At 48.3% G+C, this 6,975-nt stretch overlaps 1 long non-coding RNA gene across 1 annotated transcript; it reads left to right on the top strand.

Moving 5' to 3' along the window:
• Nucleotides 1-439: 439 nt before the first annotated feature.
• On the top strand, nt 440-4,171 carry LOC147652798 (uncharacterized). The gene is made up of 3 exons (XR_015287814.1): nt 440-524; nt 2,320-2,816; nt 3,919-4,171. It is a non-coding gene; the product is annotated as an uncharacterized LOC147652798 (long non-coding RNA).
• The last annotated feature ends 2,804 nt before the right edge of the window (nt 4,172-6,975 follow it).

Here is a 6,975-nt window from a genome sequence, read left to right as displayed (position 1 = left end):
GTGCTGTCTTTGATCAGTGATGTTTTTTCAGTTTGGAGAGGGTTTGAGAGGACAGAAATGTTGTAGCTGGTAGGAAAAACAATTGAATTGTTTTCAGAGCTGAACTCTGCTCACTGCACTTGGGATATATTGAAATTTAGCTTTTCTAAGCTCAGAGGTTTTGAATTTTTCAGTTCCAGCCAAGCTTGGTGCCATACAGAGAGGACACCCTGCTGACTTTTGGCTAACTTTTCATTTAAAAATGAAAAACAACCACCCAACCTTTCCTTTGTTGTGCTGAACTTGTGAGCTCCTGCGTGGACAAGAACTTCCAGCATTAATTTACTTTTTTTTCTCTCTGCCTGCTGCTCAGTTCTCCGTGCTTGGGGCACAGAACCAAATCCCAAACCTGCCTCGTAGGGGTGGCTGTTCCCAGCTGCTGGAATCCCTGTGTGTAACTCCTGCTTGCATTACCCACAGGCAGCCTGTGCTGATCTCTGCTAATCTCACCCTTCGTGTTTTGCATCATATTATGCTTTTGTCCTGTGAGTATTTCAGTTCTTTGCTTTATTTTTTTTGTTTTAAAAAAATCTCTGTTCCAAAGATGTTCACCGAGGCTGAGCGATGTAACCTGAGTGGAAGAGCCTGTCCTTTGTGTGTTTTAATGTTGCTTGAATATCAATTTGGTAAAAAAGCAGACTGCCCTTTCCATATCACCTGAACCAGGCCTGTTTCATTCCAGAAAGAATTAATGACCTGTAACAATAATTTTGGTTTTTTCAGAGAGTCTTTGAGTAAAAAAATAACCACCAGCTTTGGATTCCTGTGTTTGTGTCTTTTTGGGGTTTTTGTTTTGGTCAGGTTCTTGCTGCTCAGTGATGAAACAGCTGCTTCCATGGATGAAAATTGTAACCTTGAAGCTAAAAAATGTTATTTTAAAAAATCAGGTTTGAATAATAATTCAAAGTAAAGCTGCACTGAGTGATTTTTTTAGTCAAGACTGGCTTGGGTACCTCATTTGGTTCCAATGGTTTGGGAAGGAGCTTTCACTCATGCAAAGCTTAGCCAGAAATGATAATAAAATACAGTTTTGTGTAGCAAGAAATGTAGGCTGGAGTTGACAAATGATGTTTAAAATTCATTTTTTTGGCGACTCTTTTCTGTGGTGGCGTGAAACGCGTGCGAGGGAGCCGCAGATGGGCCCCTCCCCTGGCCCTCCCACGCCGCATCCATGAAGGGATCAACTCTGGGGGATTAATCTTGGAGTGGGAAGTTTAATTCCAACTTGTGGCAGCTCTAAAGTGAAAGTGGTTTCTTGGGGAGGAGACAAATCCAGAGGAGGAATGCTGGGAGCGCTGCTGGAATTTTCTGGAAATAATAATAATGCTCGTAGCTCCTCCCTGTCAGGAGTCAGGAATTGAGAATTCCACACTCACCCAGGGAATGCTCACACAAACCCCACTCCCCTCCTCTTCCACTCAGAGTGTTACATCCAACAGGAAATAATTGCAGAAGGAAAAAAAAAAAAACAAGGGAAAAGTCAAAACTGAAATATTTGTAGATCCTAAAAAACTTGGGAATGGCCTGATGGGAAAGAAAAGTCTGGGAATTATTGGCAGTTGGTGTTTGCCAAAGGTTGGGTTGGAAATTAGTGATTTCAGTTGTGACAGTGATTGATGGGGAAGGAGAAATTTCAGTATTTAGTAACATTCAGAATTTAGTATTTAGAAACACCAAATTCAATCTCAATTTTAAGATTTCTTTGCTTTAAGAAGAGGGAATTGTGCCTCCTGCAGATTTCTTGGACAAGATCACCTTTGGCCCTTCCCTGGGTTTATTCCATGGCTGATTCCCCAATCTTGGACCAGCTTTTCTTTACATTTCAAACTCCCTACCTTGATTAATCCCGTGACTTTCTAGAGGAGATTCTGCCTGAACCCTCCCTTTTCCCTGCTTGAAACTTCCCAGCCACAAATTTCACTTCCATTCACTTACAGAAATTCCCTTTCACTGCAAGGCAGATCCAAAAGGACAAATTTTAGGTCCTTGGAATTCTGCTGGGAAAGGCCAGGAGGGGTTTGATTGTGTGAGTGATGTCCTTGAAGTGAGGGCAGCTTCTGAAATCCCTGTGAACACCAGAGGGGGCAAAAAGCACCTCTGAAATCTGTGTGTCTCTCTAAAAGTTATTTTTTTAAATTAAATCAGGTCTCTGTCCAGGGGTTTTAAAGTGCAAGACGAGAAACCATCAATTCAATTATTTATTAAATAATTTATTAAATAATAATATTAAATATTTAATATTAAAGATGATAATTTTCTCAGCTGTGCTTTTCCTTCCAGAGTCTTTCTGTTCTGCTGAGCCTGGACCTCAATGCCCCTTTCCCCCCCACTTTTTGTGTGACTGCTGATTCCTCAGGAAGATTCTCTCTGAATTTCCCTTGAAATTCCTTGGCACGTGGATGTTATCAGGAATCAAGGAAAAGGCGTGTTCAGAGGAAAGATTTCTGGGATAAATGGATAAGTAGCCATTTCTTCCTCTTCCTCCTTTTCTTGTCAAATATTTGGGAAGTATTTGAAGTGTGGTTTTATATACCCTCCTTCCTTTCCTCAGAATTCCACAGGTTTCTCTGTGGGCTCTGTGTGTTCCCAGGAACAGGAATGATCCCCCACCTGCCCACATGTGCCCGTCTCCAGAATTCCCAACATCTTTGAGATGCTGCAGGATCTGCCGGGCGCGGCGATGCCACAACCCCAGAGCCGCTCAATGAAATCCCTGCGTGAGGAAAAGCCCAACATTCCTGAAATCTCAGGAATTCTTCAGGGAGGACGCTCTGGGTGTAATCACCATGTTTTTAGCTTGGTCAGGTTGATGGCTGTGGTGACAGTTTGCTGAGGGAGCTGTCAAGGTTGAAGCACTGCTTGTCAGAGCCCGCAGCGAGGGTGATCCATCCCTTTCCCGATCCATCCCTTTCCCCATCCATCCCTTTCCCGATCCATCCCTTTCCCCATCCATCCCTTTTCTGATCCATCCCTTTCCCGATCCATCCCTTTCCTGATCCATCCCTTTCCTGATCCATCCCTTTTCTGATCCATCCCTTTCCCGATCCATCCTTTTCCCGATCCATCCTTTTTCCGATCCATCCCTTTCCTGATCCATCCCTTTCCTGATCCATCCCTTTCCCGATCCATCCCTTTCCTGATCCATCCCTTTCCTGATCCATCCCTTTCCTGATCCATCCCTTTCCCGATCCATCCCTTTCCTGATCCATCCCTTTCCTGATCCATCCCTTTCCTGATCCATCCCTTTCCCGATCCGTCCCTTTCCCGATCCGTCCCTTTCCCGATCCATCCCCTTGTCAGCGCCGTGGGCAGCAATCACTGGAGCCAAATCCACTCTTCCTGGGATCTGAGCTTTCCCTGGAGTTTCCCTCCTGTTTTCCTCAGCAGGAGAGGCACCAACAAACCCTGCCAGGAGCTGCTGGCCCCAGGGAAGAGCTGGGATGCTCCTCTGGAATTCTGCAGCCAGGACTGAAACTCCATCCACCATGGGGTGGTGTAGTGAGACCTCGCTGGGAGGGAGCCCCTCGGCAGGAACACCATCAGGAAACCTTTGGAATCCCTATTTTCCCAAGATTTCCTCCTTGAAATCCCTCCTGCAATGCCTCGTTTGTCTCCTGCACGCCCAGGAAAGGGAGAAGCCGGGTGGAGCCTGGAGAAATTGGGGCTGGATCTGGCTGCGGGTCAGGGTGGGGCTCCGGGACATCTTGCTTTTGTTTAGGATAATTAGGTGTTTAGCATAATTAGCACTAATGGTTAATGCTCCTCACGCTGCTCCAGCCCGGCTGCGCTTAAATAGAATTTATTTTTTTATTTTTTAAAAATATTTTAAAAAGAGTTTTGGAGCACGTTTCCTAAAGGGCTGCTCCAACTTGACTCCAGGGAATTGTGGAAGAGGTGAGGCCAGAGGAAGAGAAAGGAACCATCCGACCACATGGTGGCAACGTGGAGATGCCACAGAAGGATTGCTGTGCTTCCCTGAAGGAATTTTCACTTCACAAGAGACACCTGAAGTTGATTCCTGGCTTTAAAGAGGACGTTCAAAGCAGGAAATGTAAAGATTTTCGGCTGTGTCACCTGACCCTGTGGATGCCCTCAGTGGCATGGAGCAAACAAATGGAAAAAGCAGATTTGATGGATTGGTGAGACTTTTCTGAACGAGAGGATGTCAGGAAATGAATAATTAAGGCTGGGCCAGAGGAAGGGCAGTGGGATGGGGTTTGGAACAGGGAAATCTCCAGCTCCTGCACTGGGCTTTCCACAGATGGATTTATTTTGTGCGGATTGAGATCATCACTTGGATTTCCAGGCCTGGCAGTGAACGGTGAGACATTGGGAGGCTGAGGAGAGGCTCTCCACAATGACAGGAGGGGACAGCCAGGTGGGATTTGGGCTCTGGTCTCAGAGAACTGGGACAGGATGAGAGGAAATGGCTTCAAGTCATGCCAGGGGAGGTTCAGGTTGGACATCAGGAAGAGTTTCTTCGTGGAAAGGATGGTGAAGTGTTGGAACTGCCCAGGGAGGTGGTGGAGTCCCCATCCCTGGAGGGATTTAAAAGCCTTGTGGATGTGGCACTTGGGGACAGAGGTCAGCAGTGGCCAGGATTCCAGGATTCCATGGGAGCTGTCCTGAGCACGCTGTCTTCCATGGTCATCCATGGGTGTATCCTCAAAACCTGCTGGGATTTCCCTTGCCCAGCTCTGTCCTGCTCCTTCTGACTCTTCCCCCTGCCGATCGTGCTGGGCCAGGAGGAGGGAGCCAGTGAGAAGGGAGCCTGGGAAGGCAGCAGGCTGCTGCTGCTGGCTCTGGGGGGCAGGAGATGAGAGAATTCCAGGGCAGGAGCAGCGTTTTGGCTGCTCCAGGGGGAGCTGGGCTGCTCTGCCAGGGCTCCTCGCTGGAATTCTGTGGCTGTGCAGCGCTCAGAGAGGAAGGAAGGCTCTGGAATGGGCAGGTGGTGAGCAGAGCCCAATCCTGCCCTGGGGCTCTGCCTGTGCTGCAGCTGCAGACCTCTGGATTCCCTGCCCTGTGAATGAACATAAAAAACCAGTTTTCTCTTCAGGGCAGCACATCAGGGAGTTTTTCCCCTCGGTTTGCCGCGGCGCCGGGAGCCAAATCCTTCATGCGTGTCCCAGCAGGGCTGGGCTTCTCTGCTCCGTGTCCTGGGGGGCCACAAAGACCTGGTGCCACCTGGCCTGTGCCACCTGTGATCCAGGGGGATGTGCCCACCTTGGAGCTGCAGCTGCTGGAAATGCCTGCGTGGGTCAGACTGGCAAATAGATGGAATGTGGGAGCACAGGGAATAATCCTGCCCTGGGAGGAGAATACGGGGTGGCAGCCTTGGTACTTAATTTTGGTGTTCAGCCTGGAGAGGGGAAGGATCCAGGGAGGCCTTAAAATCCTTCCAGTGCCTGAAGGGATCCCAAGAGAGCTGGAGATGGACTTGGGACAAGGCATGGAGGGAAAGGACAAGGGAGAATGACTTTAAGCTGGAGAAGGGAAGATGTAGGTTGGATATTGGGAAGGAATTCCTGGCTGGGAGGGTGGGCAGGCCCTGGCACAGGGTGCCCAGAGCAGCTGTGGCTGTCCCTGGATCCCTGGAAGTGTCCAAGGCCAGGCTGGACAGGGCTTGGATCAGCCTGGGACAGTGGAAGGCATCCCTGGGCATGACAGGGGTGGCACTGGAGGTTCTTTAAGGTCCCTTCCAATCCCAAAAGTTCTGTGACTCTGTGAAATCCCTCATTGCTGAGCTTTGAGACAAAACTTTCTCCATAATGCCCCAGTAACTGGGAACAGGCAGAACAATGCCACAAACCAGTTTAGCCCCAATTCCCATAACAAACAGGAGGACACGGAGCTGGACTCGGAGATCCTTGTGGGTCCCTTCCAACTCAGGACACTCCCTAACTCTCTTCTGTGACTCTGTGACAATTTTAGGAGATCTTGCCAGAGCCCCATGAGCTGCAGGAGGAGCTTGCTGGTCCCTGCACACAGAGCAGCTCCAGCATGGAGCTGTTTCCAGATCCTGCTCCATCCAGGAGCAACTGAGGCAGAGATGCAGGATCCCGTTTTGGAGATTTCCCATCTCTGCTATCATTAACCCTCCACTGGCCTCTGGGTTATTTTCCCAGCTGGGCTGATTAAAATTCCCTGTCCCTTTAGCCTCTTGGCCAGCTCCTCAATCCCTTCAATCCCAACATGTATTTCTATTTATCAGGCCTTTCCCCTGGATATTTTTTTTGCCTGGCTGGCTTTGCAGAAGTGGTTTATTTACAAATCTGCCCAGAAATGGCTCCGAGTGACGCGAGTGTTGGTTGAAGGAAAGCTGATTTTTGACGAAGTCAGCACGAGAACGGGAACAGATGGGGGACGTTGATGAATTTGATTTTGCTAAATGTTGTCCTCCTGCAAATCAGCCTGCTTTTCCCTATTAGCATAAGAAGCAGCAAAAAAAAAAAGATTTAATTTCTCCAAACATTTCCCCTTAATGATCTACCTCTCCAGCTTAGAGATATATGTGGCTGCTTATCAGCAGAGCAGCTGATTTCCTTCCACCGAGAATCAACTGCGATTTCGAGGTGATTTCTGGCACTTCTCCCTCCCTGGGGTGAGAGCTGTGCTTGGGTGAGGTGGTTGCTGTTTTGAAGTGGTATCAGTTCAGGGGTTTATATGTATTTAGTTGATTTAACTGAGTGGTTTTAATTTTTTTTAAATTTTATTTTGATTTTTGAAGGCCCATTTTGGAGGTGCTGCCATCCTCAAGTGTCACTGGTGAGCTCCTTGCCTGTATCCAGCATCCACAGAGCTGCATCCCTGTGGTCCTTGGATGCAGGAGGAGGTGGGAGAAGCCCACAGGTAAATAATTTCCCAAGCTTTGGGCTGGAATCAGCACACAGAAGGATTGGGCATCGAGTGCTGCAGCGCTCACAATGTGCTGGTTCC

This window comes from Cyanistes caeruleus, chromosome 6, assembly GCF_971803275.1.
Source record: "Cyanistes caeruleus chromosome 6, bCyaCae1.hap1.1, whole genome shotgun sequence".
Classification (NCBI taxonomy): domain Eukaryota; kingdom Metazoa; phylum Chordata; class Aves; order Passeriformes; family Paridae; genus Cyanistes; species Cyanistes caeruleus.
The sequence above is the reverse complement of the archived record's forward strand: the minus strand, read 5'-3'. Positions and strand labels throughout refer to the sequence as shown.